This window comes from Panulirus ornatus, chromosome 9, assembly GCF_036320965.1.
Source record: "Panulirus ornatus isolate Po-2019 chromosome 9, ASM3632096v1, whole genome shotgun sequence".
In the NCBI taxonomy this organism is placed as follows: Eukaryota; Metazoa; Arthropoda; class Malacostraca; order Decapoda; family Palinuridae; genus Panulirus; species Panulirus ornatus.
Window position 1 is genome coordinate 6,232,679 of NC_092232.1, and position 18,091 is coordinate 6,250,769.

Genomic DNA, 18,091 nt, shown 5'->3' on the forward strand with positions numbered 1-18,091 from the left:
CCACACCCACCACCTCTCTCACAAAATCACCCACACCCACCCACCCGCCCGCCCGCCCACCTTATAACCCACCCACCCACCCCCCCTCACACCACACACCCACCCTCCCAACCCATACAAACAAGGTCGGACTCTCATGACCAGCCTCCTCCCACCTCGCCCAGCCAACCCCATCCTGACTCACAACCTCCACCCCCCCCCCCCCTCTCTCTCTCTCTCTCTCTCTCTCTCTCTCTCTCTCTCTCTCTCTCTCTCTCTCTCTCTCTCTCTCTCACGACAACGGTCAGCCTCTTCAACAAGAGCGTCAGTCCGTCTGACGTCATCACAGCATCTGATGTCAGCCGGATGTGACCTGACCCACTCGTGACCCTGACCTGACTGGTGGACTTTCTTGTGACCTGGCTCGTAACATGACCCGTGACTTGACTCGTAACCCTCCCCGTGATCTGATCTTTGACCTGACCTGTAACCTGACCCGTGAACTTCATTCGTAACTTTTTTGACCTTTGACCTAACCCATGACCTGATCTTTGACCTGCCTCGTGACCTGATCGTGACCTTTTATGTTAATGATGGTATGCCACGTGCTGGTGAACAAACAACCACTCGATTATTTGGTATTTACTGAGGCACCTGAGAGGGATTATGTGAACATTGAACAGGATTGAACAGGATTCTCCCAGGTTCAGTGAGTGAACAGTGTCCTGGTGAACAGATAAAGAGATGAATAAATGCCCTGGTGAACAAATAACGAGATGATCGGAATTCAGATCAGCAAATAAAGAGATGAACAGTGTTCTGGTGAACATGTAGCAGCGTGAATGATGTTCTGGTGAACAGAGGGGATTGATAGTTCACTGTTGAACAAATGATAGGATGAACAGTGTTCTAGTGAACAAAGAACGAGATGAAGTGCCCTGGTGAACAGATGACTGTATGGACAGTGTACTGGCGAACAGGTAACGGGTCGAACAGTTAACTGGGGAAGAGGAGGGGAGCTTCCATCCACGGTAAAAGCGGATGACTCTGGGCAATTTCCTGCAGCAGATCAGATTGTGTTGAAGCGGAAACCTGGCAGATGACCAGCCAGAGATAGTCTCCCCCTGGGCTGGTTATGACACACACACACACCACCACCCCACCACCTCTCTCTCTCTCTCTCTCTCTCTCTCTCTCTCTCTCTCTCTCTCTCTCTCTCTCTCTCTCTCTCTCTCTCTCTCTCTCTCTCTCTCTCACTGGAAGGCAGAATGTCGCCAGAGTTCATCTGGACTGCACGAAACCCTTCTTCAGCAGCGACGTGTGTGTCGTTTAGAGCAACATTGATTCATATCTTCCCAAAAAAGATTTTTTTTTTATCCTTGGGGCTTGATCATCATGCCCCACCCGTCACACTCCGGTGTTGAAGGATCATTGTTCATCCGTCCCTCCATAACGTATCTGTGCTTCTTAACCACGCAGTGTTGTACCATGGTACGTACCTTCTCTATCTCGGATCTCTCTCTCTCTACCTGGTTACCTTGTGGCACCACACCACGACCCACGCATCGCCTGCTGTGAGGGAGGGAGGGACCAACAGGGTATTGCTGTATCATTCTTGCACAGTAGGAGTGATATGGACATGGCAAGTCAAGAGGCTGGCGATCGAGGTTTTATCCGGGCTCTTGTCTTCCTGACAAAAAGTGAAGGTGTCCTTGCCTTTGCTAATGGGTTACATGACATATTCCTGTTCATTCTACCGTTCGGCTGGCCTATAAAGAATGCACTTCAGGCATATTAATCCTGCAAGGTATTTTTTTTCTTTCTGCGTGTTGCTGGAGGGAGGGAGGAGGGGAGAACCTTTGCTTTGTCCCTTTCTTCTACTGCTTTCAAGGGGGCTGCATTCTTTCATTTTTATGGAGTATATATATATATATATATATATATATATATATATATATATATATATATATATATATATATATATATATATATATATATATGTATATATATATATATATATATATATATATATATATATATATATATATATATATATATGCCTGTCAATTAATCTGCGTATCTATCCTTTGACTCTCTCTCTCTCTCTGTCTGTCAATTAATCTGCGTATCTATCTTTTGACTCTCTCTCTCTGTCTCTGTCTGTCTGTCTCTCTCTCTCTCTCTCTCTCTCTCTCTCTCTCTCTCTCTCTCTCTCTCTCTCTCTCTCTCTCTCTCTCTCACCTTTTCCCCCCTTTCTCATTTTCCTAATTATCTCTTGCAATGTTCCGTTCGACTAATTGGACGAAGCCCATCAGGCCAGTTTGCATATCATTATCATAATATTGTGGAAAGGGAGGGAGGGAAGGGGGGAGTAGGGGGGATGGGGGGAGATAACAAAAGAAAAAGGACCCCTCCCATCTCCATCCCATATCCTTACCCTCCTTCGCTGGGGGGAGGATCATCCTTGTCGACCAGTCTCCTCGTGTTAACGTTTAGTGTTCACTCACACATCCTGCAGGACTTTGTGTTGGCTATGGTGGCGACACCCTCGGGCCTGGTGGTCAGTGCTGGAACTAATTCGTGATTTTCTTGTGAGTACGAAGTGAAGACATGCATATCATTAGTGACAAGTGTAAGAATGAAACTTACATTTTGAAAAGCTTATTACGTTTGGCAGATCTGATGTAGATATGTAGTTACAGCTTAAGAATGACCAGTGAAACCTGCTTTCACGGTGGAATGAAGGAATGCAGACGGCCAGAAACTTCAGATGAAGTCATTGTGTCTGGCTCTCTGTAATATCAAACCCAGGGGGAAAAAATTTCAGGCAAGACAGCCACTGAACATCCTTCAGTTCTGAACATCCTACTAATACACGCCATATTCCCCCCTCCCTCCCTTGTGAGTTCAGTGAATCGACTCCACTACAAGAGGGGATAAAAAAAAATCCATAAGAGGATTAATCTGGGGAGCGGCCCCCGGGATTTGCTGGGGTGTTGAAAATCCTGCCACGAGATGACCTGCAGTTATTGGTAAAAGATTTCATTCCTCGGTCAGCCAACAATTTAGACAAGAGGACCGATCCGTGCTTCTCAGCTCGGTCACTCTCAGGAGCTGACGTGTTGTGTGTGTGTGTGTGTGTGTGTGTGTGTGTGTGTGTGTGTGTGTGTGTGTGTGTGCATTACAAGAAGATGAATAGAAATCCGCTGATTTAAACAGTACAAGACAGACCTCCCCCTGTGACAGGTGTGGTGGGACCTTCAAGAGCAGGTGGACAGGAAAGTCCAGACGACACAAGACCTGACCTGACCACATCCAGGTTACCTGTGGCTCTAGGATGTATACAGGAGCACGAGGGCCTGGGCTGTGTGGATGGAGACAGGATGATAGATGCTGTATAGATGGAGACAGGGTGGTAGATGCTGTATAGATGGAGACAGGGTGGTAGATGCTGTATAGATGGAGACAGGATGGTAGATGCTGTATAGATGGAGACGGTGGTAGATGCTGTATAGATGGAGACAGGATGGTAGATGTTACGATGTTACTGGAAGCAGCTGAGGGGGACTTCGTCTTGTGGGCAGCATCACAGGTGAGACAGAGGGAATGGCCCCTCCGTTCGTCCAAGGTGTAGTCATAACAACCTTTGGTTACGACCCTTGTTAACCGTTTTGTGTTCGTGCTTTCTCATTCCCCATTTCCCAGCCTCATTCCCCGTCCTCAGTGTTTCCCCCTACCCATCCGTTTCTCAATCTCTGCTCCCTACCTTCCCTCCTCTTTTCGTGTTCCCTCTCACGTCTCTCTCTCTCTCTCTCTCTCTCTCTCTCTCTCTCTCTCTCTCTCTCTCTCTCTCTCTCTCTCTCTCTCTCTCTCTCTCTCTCGCTTTCCTGTCTCCTCTTTCTTCATTTTCCTCTTTCATTACCTATCTCATCAGTGCAATCCCAGTTACGACCTTCACCAGTGCTTACTACCAGCCCTCACAACCAGCCCCCTCCAGCCCTCACAACCAGCCCCCTCCAGCCCTCACAACCAGCCCCCTCCAGCCCTCACAACCAGCCCCCATCAGCCCCTCACAACCAGCCCTCTCCAGCCCTCACAACTAGCCCCCTCCAGCCCTCACAACCAGCCCCCTCCAGCCCTCACAACCAGCCCCCATCAGCCCCTCACAACCAGCCCTCTCTATCAGCCCCCTTCGTCACATGCCCTCTCCACAACCATCTCTCCCCCCCCTCCCCCACCTCCTCACCACTAACCACCTCAGTCAGCCCCCTTCTCTACAAACCCTCTCCACCTCCAGCCCTCTCCACCAACCCTCTCCACCACTCTGTCACCGGCCCTCTTCACCACCAGCCCTGACCAAACAACCCTCTCCATCTCACCAACCCTTACAACGAAACCCCCTCCACCACCACCACCCGCCCCCTCCACCACCACCACCACCACCACCCGCCCCCTCCACCACCACCACCCGCCCCCTCCACCACCACCATCCCCTCCCCCCCCGCCCCTCACCCGGGAAGGCACAGCTCATCTCATCAGGTGACCACAATGCCCCCGCCAGGGACGAGCGCCCTGCTGAGGCATCTCTCTCGCCCCCGAAGGTTTCTTAATTAGTCTCTCTAGCCTCGGGAGACTCCAGGACTCCCGCCATTACTGCTCTCCTCTCCCGGGTGTGTAGAGGGAGGAATGACACTGGTTATTACACACACACACACACACACACACCTACCTGCTGGCGAGGCAGGAGCGGTGCATGGCGGAGGGACACGCCGGTCAGTGGTGGGATTTCCTCACACCGTCGCCGTCACCCAGAGGAAGGCAGGACGCGGGCTATATTGCCCGCCCCCAACCCTCTCCTCCAGGCCCCCATCGTGTGGCGTCTCAAGTACTTACCGCCACATTAGCCGCCTCCCGGGCGGGGCCAACCCAGGCGATCCAACCCCACCACCACCACCACCACAACAACAAGGAGTTTAAATCCTTCGTCTTGTTTTCCTCGTGAAATGATGAAGGTTGTCCGTAGCAGAGAAGTGGAGGGTGAAATTATATGTGAGTTATATTAGCTGGCTGGACCCAGCTGAGGGCTGATAGAAGCCACACACACACACACACACACACACACACACACACACACACACACACACACACACACACACTGTGTTTGTGTGTGTACGTGGGTGTCATCATGGGTATTTCATTACTTTATGGTTGGGATGGTGCAGGAGATAAATGCATAAGTCTTGGAGATTTAGGGAGGTATGCACTCCGTAGGTGATGAAGGGGGCCTGGGAAGTGAGTCAGTTGTTGTTTGCTGATAAGTGAGAAACTGTAGAAGTTTGGAAGAGGGTGCGAAAGGAGGTTAGTTGGCGTGTGAGTATATATGGAAACAATTTGGAGGAAGTGAAGTGTTGAAGCTACCTGGGAATGAGTATGACATCAAATGGAACCATGGAAGCGGAAGTGAGTCATAGGGTGGGTGAGGGGGGGCAAAGGCTCTGGGAGCACTGAAAATGTGTGGAAATAGAGGTATGGTAGTCCCAATGATGTTATAATGATGAGAGGCATGATCTGTAGATAAGCATGTGCAGAGGAGGGTGCTTATGTTGGAACTGAAATATTTGAGAACAATATGTGCTGTGAGTTGGTTTGATCGAGTAAGTAATAAAAGGTTAAGAGATAAGTGTGATGATAAATAGAGCGTGGTTGAGAGAGCAGAAGAGAATGAGCGACGTAAGGTTAACAAAGATGATACATGGGTTAGGGATGGAGGGGAAAAGAAGAAGAAGACCAAACTGGGTGGGGTTAGAAGGATGGAGTGAAGAACAGTTTGAGTGATGGAGGCCTGCATGTGCAGGAGGGAAAGAGGCGTGCACGGGATAGGGTGAATTGGAGCAGTGTGGTATTCAGGGGACGATGTGCTCTCAGTGCACTGAACCAGGGTATGTGAAGCTTTCGGGGTAAACCATGAAAATGTTTGTGGGGCCTGGATGTGGATAGGGAGCAGTGGTTTCGGTGCATTACACATGACACATGGCAATTAGAGACTGAGTGCAAATGAATGTGGCCTTTCTTCGTCTGTTCCTGGCGCTACCTCGAACATGCATCTATATATATATATATATATATATATATATATATATATATATATATATATATATATATATAGATAGATAGATAGATAGATATGATCATACTTGTCCGTGATGATAGTATGAAGGTGAAATCGCACACTTACAGTAGGAGTTTATACAATTTTATTTAACATGTTATTTTTCTATACATGTGGCACATGTTTCGTGGAGATAGTCCACTTCATCAGGTGCCAGTACTTAATAGTTATTCAAATCCCAACATCACGCTTGATTCCCGCCGTCCAACACCAATATGTAAAGACCAACCACTGTCTGCTTTGTCTGGCAGTAACCGTTGTAAGGGAGAGTGATTAAGTGGGGTCACGTGGCGGGGGTTGACCTGGGTAGTTAGGTGTGTCTTGAACAACTTTTTTTATGTTTTCGTGTTTTTTTCAATCCTCTCATAGTGATGGGCTTTGAAATTGCCTGGGGACAAATTAAAGTCTATACTATTATCAATTAAGACAGATTCAATGACGTTAAGTGTGGCATAATGAGCAGAGGGGTGTAGAATAACGGGATTTTCAAGATCTATGGAGTGATCATTTTCATGACAAAATGTTTAGCGATTGCATTTTTTGTGGTCATCCCTGCGTGCTGCCGCCAGACCCGGGATCGCTCGGCTCGCCAGACACGTCCAGGTCCTCGGCCAGCAACTGCGTCCTCGCAGGAGGGGCTCAAGTGGAGGCTGTAATACCCGTCATCCTCGAAGTAGTCTTCCTCACCCGTGTGAAAATTGCTAGGATGATCGGAGGACGCCAGACGGGACTGAATATAAGCAAATGATGTTACGCGCCATCTTAACAACACCCCCACTAACGAAAGAGAGAGAGGCTGTGTCATTAGCTTTCTTGGTTGTTTAATATCATCAGAGGGAGACTATATCCCTCTGGTACAGTGATGGACTTTACCGCAGTAACACACACTCAAGTCTTGCTGGCCGGCCAAGATTCACAAGTGGTCTTGAGGTGAAGTCGAACAGCTTCGCGACGCCACTTGACGCCAATATTGTACGTTCCTTACAGTCACATTTTTTTTTTCGGTATCGTGCCAGTACTCGTCCTCAGGCTTGAGATTATATCTGTCAAGATAACGTCATCCACAACTGGCATTGGACATGGTTTTCGCGGGTTCACTTCGAAGGAACCCCGGGACTGTTCTGAAACGGATTCGCCAGGAAGGAGACACTCCCAAGGCTGTTGATGTCTCTTGGATCTCGTGGGGCAAGAGTCGTCTCGGGGACAGTCCAGGGAATCACTTGGGCGTACTGATTCCCACTCAGGTTCATCATCCGCAACACCGCTTCGTCCGGGGGATGTGTGTATATACGTTTCCACATTATGGAACCAGACAGTTAGTCGCAAGTTGCACTATTCATCCAAGAGTCAAGTACTTAATCATGTACGACGGTCAGTGTGTGTGTGTGTCTCTCTCTCTCTCTCCCTCCCTCTCTCTGTTCGTCGCTCATGATGCTGTACAATTAATGAATGTATCCAATTTTAATTAAGATTGTAATTAAGATCCGGCTGAATTCGGCGTCAAAGTTAGAAGATTAATTATATGCAGTACAGCGAACTGCCGCAACTGTACGCCGTAGAGGGAACACTAGGAGGACAAGCGGGGCTCCAGTGTGGAGAGGGAACTGTGGCAGGGAGGAAGGAAGGGAGTGTGGGTAAAACAGAAGAGGAATAGAGGGAAGGAAGAGGAGGAGGAGGAGAAGAGAAGAAAGGAGAGGGATGGAGCAACACGCCAAGGGACATGGGAGTGCCTGGGAAGGACAGATAACAGAAGACCTGATGGTCTATGACAATGTTATCTGCAGAACAGTACGAGATGGACAGATGACACACGACCTGATGGTCTATGACGATGTTATCTGCTGGAGGACAGTACGGGATGGACAGATAACAGACCACTTGATGGTCTATAACGAAGTTATCTGCTGGAGGACAGAAATACAAAGTTTCTCACATCATATCGATGACGTCAGGATAGTAAGGCAATAGGTACTTTAAAAGAACAAAACAGTATGAAGAAATGGACTTTATTTCCTTCAGTGATAAACTGATATTATGCAACGTGGCGCGAGAGTCATGATTCACGACCAGGTGTAATTAGAATAAGGCTTATTACCTCGATTAATGAACTGAAACGGAACTTGTCGACAACATCCTCTTCCAGCAGGTTGCGTGGCACACATTGTTAGACTCGGAGCCCAATCGAGGTCCAGGGGATGGGTGAGGTCGAGTATGGAGGAGGAAGAATGCCATCATTCTTACAATCGTCGACCCAAAAGATTGGTGCAGAGGGTGTCATACTGGGAAGGGTACTGTATATGCAGACACTGTGGACGGTTCTAAGTATGAGGGACACTGGGGGACGTGTCACACTGGGAGGGACACTGGGGGACGTGTCACACTGGGAGGGACACTTGCGGACGTGTCACTGTGACAACATCTCCCCTCAGTCTGATGAAAGCTCCCCTCACTATGACAACAGCTCCCCTCACTATGACAACAGCTCCTCTCACTACCACGTCCTCAAGAACTCTTCAAACAGCCACCTGAGCTGGACCATCGTCCACCACACCACCACACCACACCACCCACACCACACCACACCACACCACACCACCACACTACACCACACCACCACCACACCACACCACACCACCACCACACCACACCACCACCACACCACACCACAAACTGTGGTAATGCACGTCGACCTTACCTCCAGCCGCGTCCTAACCCCCCACCGCCTCACTTGGCCCCCAGCAACCTCCCCCAGGTCGTCCAGTCCACTAAGCTTATCCGTGTCACTCTGGACAGTTAGCTAAGCTGGAAATTTACAAGCCAATCACGTCATCAGATGCTCCAGCTGTTGTATCATAACAATCGTCCCAGACACTTGGTCTCGTCTTCGCCTGGACCCAACATTATGTGCACCACTTCCATCCTTCTCCTACCTCACCCAGGCCTCCGCCACCTGGATGGTCGTCTGCACCACCTGCCGCACAACAGCCACGACTAGAAAAGGTACAGAGAAGGGTGTACAAGATCATCATCGTCACCTTTTCGTATACTATCTGTCAGTAGATACTGAACACAGGAGACATCCCACTCTCTCTCTCTCTCTCTCTCTCTCTCTCTCTCTCTCTCTCTCTCTCTCTCTCTCTCTCTCTCTCTCTCTCTCTCTCTCTCTCTCATCCAACAACCGTTCGGGATGTAGCTACTACACCACTCTCGCCACCGTCCCCTTCTGACACCAGAGATCCCGCGTCCCCTGGGTGGCAGTTCGACACCACATTATTCCCAGTTCACCCAGACCGTGAAGGAAACACTTCCAACCTTACCACTGTGAACGTCATCAGTGGCAACTCACCACTTACACTGCCACTGCGTGAACACTGAGTGCAAAGCTTCTCCTTACCCCCTACCTTCCTCTCTTACATATTTCTGTCATGCCACTAAAAAACGTTTGCATTTATCGATATGTTCAGCCTCTGTATGTGTTTGATTGAAGAAACAATTCATTATTATAGTCATTATTAGTGTTATCATTGATATAGAAACAATTCATTATTATGATTATAATTATTATTATCATTATTATTATTATTATTATTATTAGTATTATCATTATTATTAATTAATTAATTCATTATTATTTTCCCCCAGTGTGGTTATAAGCGGGGGGGTGGGGGTGGGGGTGAGGCAGCCAGGGGCACAGTGAACGTAGGAGTCAGTTCCGGACGTCGCGCACGAGACGTGTCGTCTGTGGGCGTCGTAAAAACTCGAACACCCCCAACCGCCTCCCCTCGTCCCCCACACGGCACAGTGCTCTCCCCTCCTCCTCTTAATGGAAGGGGAGGAGAGTGGGTGGTCAACTGCCTGAGGTGGAGGGGGGGGGGGGTGAGAGTCTCTTATGAATAACAATCTACCTTTTTAAAAGGCTATTGAGTTTACGTGATATAGGTGAATGACTGACCCACCCACCACCCCATCCATCCACCTCCCTCCCCCTCACTCACCAGCCCTTGATAGCCTCCAGCCCTGCCCCCCCCCCTCCGCCCCCCCAGCCCTCGATACAAAAGGAGAGCAATGAAAAGGGTTCATAACACAATGTGTTCATAACACAATGTGTCTTTTCTCTCTCTCTTCTTAACCCGAGGGAAGCAATATATTGTGTCAGAAAGTAGGAGCACTTAGATGTATGTGTGTATATACATGAATGTTCCCTATAGTCATATGTGTATATATATGTACTCACACACACACACACACACACACACACACACACACACACACACATCACCAGAGGTTACACACACACACATCACTAGAGGTTAAGTTCATAACCTCACAACCCACACACACACACACACCTGACCTTCAAACACGTCGATCAATAGCGTCAATTTGTTGTCATTAGAGAGAGACGCGAAAAACACAATTTCCCGATGTTTACACAACTCCAAGAAAATCTCCTCCTGCTGGATATCAAAATAAGGTCAATGACCGACCTCAGAGGTCAGGATAACTAGATAATACCACAGTGTCGATGTAGAAATTGTACGCTGATTTGCTGTAGAGATCTTGGGGAATCGCCAGTACCGTTGTTATGTGGCTGGTTGATACTGAATAATATTTATCGATACTTTTTTTTTTTTTTGGCTTTTTTGATAAAAATTTTTATTTCATCATTTCCCAGTGGCTGAGACAGTCATCCAGTGTCCCATTGTATATTACGTAGTGGGTGATGCATCGACGTGGAAATGTCAAGTGGGAGGGGGAGAGAAAGCGAATGTGTTGGCGGGAACACATATCAATCTTTTTTTCTTTTCCTTTCCCCCACCCCCCCCCTTGCAAGAGCGTTGTCATGGAGACGAGTCTCTCTCTCTCTCTCTCTCTCTCTCTCTCTCTCTCTCTCTCTCTCTCTCTCTCTCTCTCTCTCTCTCTCTCTCAGTCTGTCCAGTCAAACAACAACAAACGTCTGCTGTCATTCAGTGGCACCTGGGAGCCGCACCCCTCCCACCCCTGGCGTAGATGACACACTATTCACCCGGATGAGGAACCCTCCTCTCCTCCTCCTCCTCCTCCCGCGCGTCCTTCGCTGAATTAGTGTCACTTCATCTGGAGGTATGGAGTCCTGGACGGCAATCCTGCAACTCCGTATAGCCACGTAGAGGGTGGAAAGGAAGGTACGATCCTTGAGCACGACGGTACGATCCTTGAGCACGATGGTACGATCCTTGAGCACGACGGTACGATCCTTGAGCACGACGGTACAACCCTTGAGCACGATGGTACGATCCTTGAGCACGACGGTACGATCCTTGAGCACGACGGTGCGACCCTTGAGCACGATGGTACGATCCTTGAGCACGATGGTACGATCCTTGAGCACGATGTACGATCCTTGTGCACGACGGTACGATCCTTGAGCACGAAGGTACGATCCTTGAGCACGATGGTACGATCCTTGAGCACGACGGTACGACCCTTGAACACGATGGTACGACCCTTGACCTTGATGGTACGACCCTTGAGCACGATGGTACGATCCTTGAGCACGACGGTACGATCCTTGAACACGATGGTACGACCCTTGACCTTGATGGTACGACCCTTGAGCACGATGGTACGATCCTTGAGCACGACGGTACGATCCTTGAACACGACGGTACGATCCTTGAACACGACGGTACGACCCTTGAACACGATGGTACGACCCTTGACCATGACGGTACGACCCTTGAGCACGATGGTACGATCCTTGAGCACGACGGTACGATCCTTGAACACGATGGTACGATCCTTGAACACGATGGTACGATCCTTGAGCACGACGGTACGATCCTTGAGCACGACGGTACGACCCTTGAACACGATGGTACGACCCTTGACCATGACGGTACGACCCTTGAGCACGATGGTACGATCCTTGAGCACGACGGTACGATCCTTGAGCACGACGGTACGACCCTTGAACACGAAGGTACGATCCTTGACCTTGATGGTACGACCCTTGAGCACGACGATACAACCCTTGAACACGACGGTACGATCCTTGAGCACGACGGTACGATCCTTGAGCACGATGGTATGACCCTTGACCATGATGGTACGACCCTTGAGCACGACGATACAACCCTTGAACACGACGGTACGATCCTTGAGCACGACGGTACGATCCTTGAGCACGATGGTATGACCCTTGACCATGATGGTACGACCCTTGAGCACGACGATACAACCCTTGAACACGACGGTACGATCCTTGAACACGACGGTATGATCCTTGAACACGATGGTATGACCCTTGACCATGATGGTACGACCCTTGAGCACGACGATACAACCCTTGAACACGACGGTACGATCCTTGAGCACGACGGTACGATCCTTGAACACGACGGTACGATCCTTGAACACGACGGTACGATCCTTGAACACGACGGTACAGCTAAGCTTCCCGTCGTGGCGGGAGTCAGCTCAAGCTGTGGACACCCTCCCCCCCTCCCCCCCTCCCCCCCATCAAAGTCCCCCAAACAGGACAATTTACCCATGCGATCGTCAACATCAATGGAGGTCCCCCCGTAATTGGTCATTGTCATAACCATTCAACCAATCACAGCCTGAATTTTGACGTCATAACAAGTCATTACCGCTAATCTACAAGCCATCAGGTCAACTGGTGGTACAAGGTCAAATTAACAGAGATGGGGGGGAAAAAATGATAAAAATGGGAAATGAAATGACTAAATTGGTGTCTGAATTTCGATTCCCACTTTATTTTCGTACGCATTAATTCCGACGCCACTGTCCTGAACGCGACGGTACGACCCTTGAGCACGACGGTACGACCCTTGAGCACGACGGTACGACCCTTGAGCACGACGGTACGACCCATGAGCACGACGGTGCGACACTTGAGCACGACGGTACGGTACTTCAGCATGACGAAACGCACCACAAGCACGACGGTACGAGCTTTAGATACGACGGTACGACCCTAAGCACAATGGTATGACCACTGGGTAAGATAACGTGACCTCTGACCCGACCCTGAAGGGACAGGTCGTCAAAAGGCCACAGGGTCGTACTATTATGCTCATGGATCGTAACGTTGAGTTTTAGGGTCGTTCTCTCGTACCCAAGGGTAGTACCATCGTACTTAAGGCTCGTACCCTCATGCTCAAAGGTCGTACCGTCGTGCTCAAGGATCGTACCGTCGTGCTCAAAGGTCGTACCGTCGTGCTCAAGAATCGTACCGTCGTGCTCAAGGGTCGTACCGTCGTGCTCAAGGGTCGTACCGTCGTGCTCAAGAGTCGTACCGTCGTGCTCAAGGGTCGTATCGTCGTGCTCATTGGTCGTACCGTCGTGCTCAATGGTCGTACCGTCGTGCTCAAGAATCGTACCGTCGTGCTCAAGGGTCGTACCGTCGTGCTCAAGGGTCGTCTTTTGTACACACATATAGACATTCTTCCTCAAATCATTAAACTGACGCCCTTCGTCACCCCCAGGAATAAATTAATAGACAAATAAAGATAAAAATAGATAAAACAGTATTATAAGTCCTTTTACCTTAATGATCATAAATCAAGGAAATGGTTATATAATCATTGTGTGTGTAAACACCAGCGATTATCAGAAACAACATTTTCTTCTTAAACTCTTTCGTTTTCTTTCATCCAATCGATCATTTTCTGTGGACATTTTCTATAGTACTTCCCCCACTGCCTCCTCCCTCGTAGCTCAGGCCTCCCTCAACCTGGCTCGTCTGTAATAGCTTCTATCGACTGTCCTGATAGATAGTTACGCTTCTCTTCAGATTATCATATATATATATATAATTCCTTCCTCTGAATAAAAACTGTGTCTCACACACACACACACACACACACACACACACACACACACACACACACTTTGTCTCCTTCCAAAATTTTTAGTGTATTTATTTTCTTTATTTCCGTGGAAAATATATTCTGTCTGCGTCATTGTTCACGTGCGTCCGCTCCACAACACCGTCACACACAACACTGGATTTATCTACTACTTTTCAGTATATATTTTTGTATTTATTTCGCTTAATTGGTATTTAGTCTTCTGTATATATCCCCGTTTTTTTTATATTCTATACAAAGTAGTTTTCAAACTGGTGTTTAAGATCTGAATAATAGTTTCTCTTTCTCTGTCTGTCTGTCTCTCTCTCTCTCTCTCTCTCTCTCTCTCTCTCTCTCTCTCTCTCTCTCTCTCTCTCTCTCTCTCTCTCTCTCTCTCTCTCTCTCTCTCTCTCTCTCTCTCTCTCTCTATATATATATATATATATATATATATATATATATATATATATATATATATATATACATATTCATAGAATTTCGCTTTCTTTCAAACGTCTTTCACACCTGCTCCAAACTGAAAGAATGAAAAAAATAATACACCTTCAACAGTAGTGATATGAAGGAAAAAAAAAAATACCTTTTCATTCTTTTTTCTTTTTTTTTATTCTCTCTCGCGGGTTAGTCGACTCTCCATTGAGGTGGCCTCACTCTGCATTCGCCAGTTATTGCATATTTTTCTTCTGCATTCTTTCGCTGCCTGACGGAGGACGTGGGGGTGGGGGTGGGACAGAGGGGATCCATGACCCGGGACTGTGGTCGGGACGAGGCAGTACTGTGGTCGGGACGAGGCAGGTACTGTGGTCGGGATGAGGCAGTTACTGTGGTCGGGACGAGGCAGTTACTGTGGTTGGGACGAGGCAGTTACTGTGGTCGGGACGAGGCAGTTACTGTGGTCGGGACGAGGCAGTACTATGGTCGGGACGAGGCAGTTACTGTGGTCGGGACGAGGCAGGTACTGTGGTCGGGACGAGGCAGGTACTATGGTCGGGATGAGGCAGTTACTGTGGTCGGGACGAGGCAGTTACTGTGGTCGGGACGAGGCAGTTACTGTGGTCGGGACGAGGCATTTACTGTGGTCGGGATGAGGCAGTACTGTGGTCGGGACGAGGCAGTTACTGTGGTCGGGACGAGGCAGGTACTGTGGTCGGGACGAGGCAGTTACTGTGGTTGGGACGAGGCATTTACTGTGGTCGGGATGAGGCAGTACTGTGGTCGGGACGAGGCAGTTACTGTGGTCGGGACGAGGCAGTTACTGTGGTCGGGACGAGGCAGTTACTGTGGTCGGGACGAGGCAGTACTGTGGTCGGGACGAGGCAGTTACTGTGGTTGGGACGAGGCATTTACTGTGGTCGGGACGAGGCAGTTACTGTTGTCGGGACGAGGCAGTTACTGTGGTCGGGATGAGGCAGTACTGTGGTCGGGACGAGGCAGTTACTGTGGTCGAGACGAGGCAGTACTGTGGTCGGGACGAGGCAGTTACTGTGGTCGGGACGAGGCAGTACTGTGGTCGGGACGAGGCAGTACTGTGCCGGGGATGGTGTTGAGAACAGACGTCGCCTAATGACTCGAACACGTCACTCTCAGCTCGAGGGCGACTGTGGCTCAGAACACCTTATACTCGAGGGCCACTGTGGCTCAGAACACCTTATACTCGAGGGCCACTGTCGCTCAGAACACATACTCGAGTGCCACTGCAGCTTAAGAGACCCAGCTGGGTAGTATGGTGTACTTTGGATAGTGTTTGATCCCTTATGTAATAATTCTTCAAATTTGAATCCTCTGGCTAACATGGACGTTTGACATACTTATAGATAGAATAAATGTTGACTATCTGTCTTATTTATAGACTATCCTCTGTGGATCTGATGTAGCCAACGGGATTCTAGATATACATATAGATAGATAGATAGATAGATGTACATATAGATAGATGAATATATAGATCAAAGGAATAATCACTGTTTTCCTCGAAGTAGATATCCTTTCTGTCCAATATTCCTTTAAGCGTTTTCACAGTGTCCCTGTACCACTCATTTTATGTCTCCTGTTCTCCAAAAATATGTATATTCTCCACCTTTTCATTTGCATACGTCATTATGGGTTCACAGTTCACTGTAATGTTAAGGTTTCCTCTCTCTCTCTCTCTCTCTCTCTCTCTCTCTCTCTCTCTCTCTCTCTCTCTCTCTCCCTGACGCGTCCGTTGACACTGAGTTCTGTGTTCGGATCGCCGACCCCGTCCTGCGGCTGCTGGGCGCTTAATTGTTACCGTTCTCCTGCACAGGGTCAACCCGAAGCCGTGTATCTGCAACGGATTAGGAGAACGACAGGAGGCTTGTAAGCCAATACCTTTCATCCATGACTAACATGTGAGATCGTCATTAACAACAGTTGTACTTTTATAAGACTTACAACTCGTCCATATTCGCTTTATCTCGATTTTTACCGTCATCTTTATTAGACATCTGGAATTTAATGTCGTGTACTAGAAGTGTATGAGAATAGACAGAGTCGACCATATATTGATGAACTGATATGTTCCCTCTCAAATTTCCTGTAATACCACAGAAACTTTACTTCCAATACAACCTCACCTCAGCAAGCTGGGCACACAGTTCTCTTGTACCGGCACTACAGTAAATCCCTCCCACTCAAACAACCTCACAACCACTCAACAACCTCGAGTGAAAACATATTGTTTACTCCTGCCATGTCCTGCCACAACTTTTATGCACAGAGCCTCTACACCTTCACCCCGCTGCTAACAAACACGACAAAAACAAAACATACACATACCATGATAACCTGACATGGTACTAAACCACAGACTCCCGACTTGGTCATCAACTCCACCCAAAAAATACTTTCATCAGGAACTACGACCTCAGGACTGTACGAGTCATTCATTTTCGTCCTAATTCTTAACACCAACCATTTTTATTTTATTTACATTACGTTGATTTAAGATATTATAAGACACCTCACGCCAGAGATGCAATTTCCTTAATGAAAACACTGAACACTTACTCTTCAGTTGCACTTTCAGCACTTTAGAAAGACATTCACACGACACCATCACACTTGGCGACGTATGACACTATCAGTTTTTTGACGAGCAACATCTGCATGACTCACACAAGACAGTCGACTTTGCAGAGAACATATTCCCACGACACAGTGAAGGGGAAAGGGTTTAGACACAACCTCATTTTCTAATTTCTATTTTTGGGAAAGCTTAATCATTCTGTTAAACTAACTGTACCATTTACAGACACATAATATGCCCAAGTAATTATTCAAAGTATTCATTCTAGGAAATATGATCCAGAAATGATCAGAACAACGTCAGTATTGACCTGGGGTCAACGTATACATTCACTATCAGTATTGACCTGGGGTCAACGTATACATTCACTATCAGTATTGACCTGGGGTCAACGTACACATTCACTATCAGTATTGACCTGGGGTCAACGTATACATTCACTATCAGTATTGACCTGGGGTCAACGTACACATTCACTATCAGTATTGACCTGGGGTCAACGTATACATTCACTATCAGTATTGACCTGGGGTCAACGTACACATTCACTATCAGTATTGACCTGGGGTCAACGTACACATTCACTATCAGTATTGACCTGGGGTCAACGTACACATTCACTATCAGTATTGACCTGGGGTCAACGTACACATTCACTATCTATGTTTCCTGACGTACAACTGTACATCTTCACCAGAGAGAGAAATGTTGCAGAAAGCAACGTGAACTTACCGTGGTGTGGCGGTCACCGTTCCTGACCGTGACCCCATCACCGGCCGCCCACGGTCGAGTGTATGGGTTCGAATCCACCCCGAGAGGTTGGTCGATAAAATGGGTAACCAGCTAATGCTACAAATATATATATATATATATATATATATATATATATATATATATATATATATATATATATATATATATATATATATATATGTGTGTGTGTGTGTGTGTGTGTTTTGTTAGTGTTACATTGATGGGGGTGGGGGATGTGTCAGTAGAAGGTGAAGTGTGAGGGTAAGATGGGTT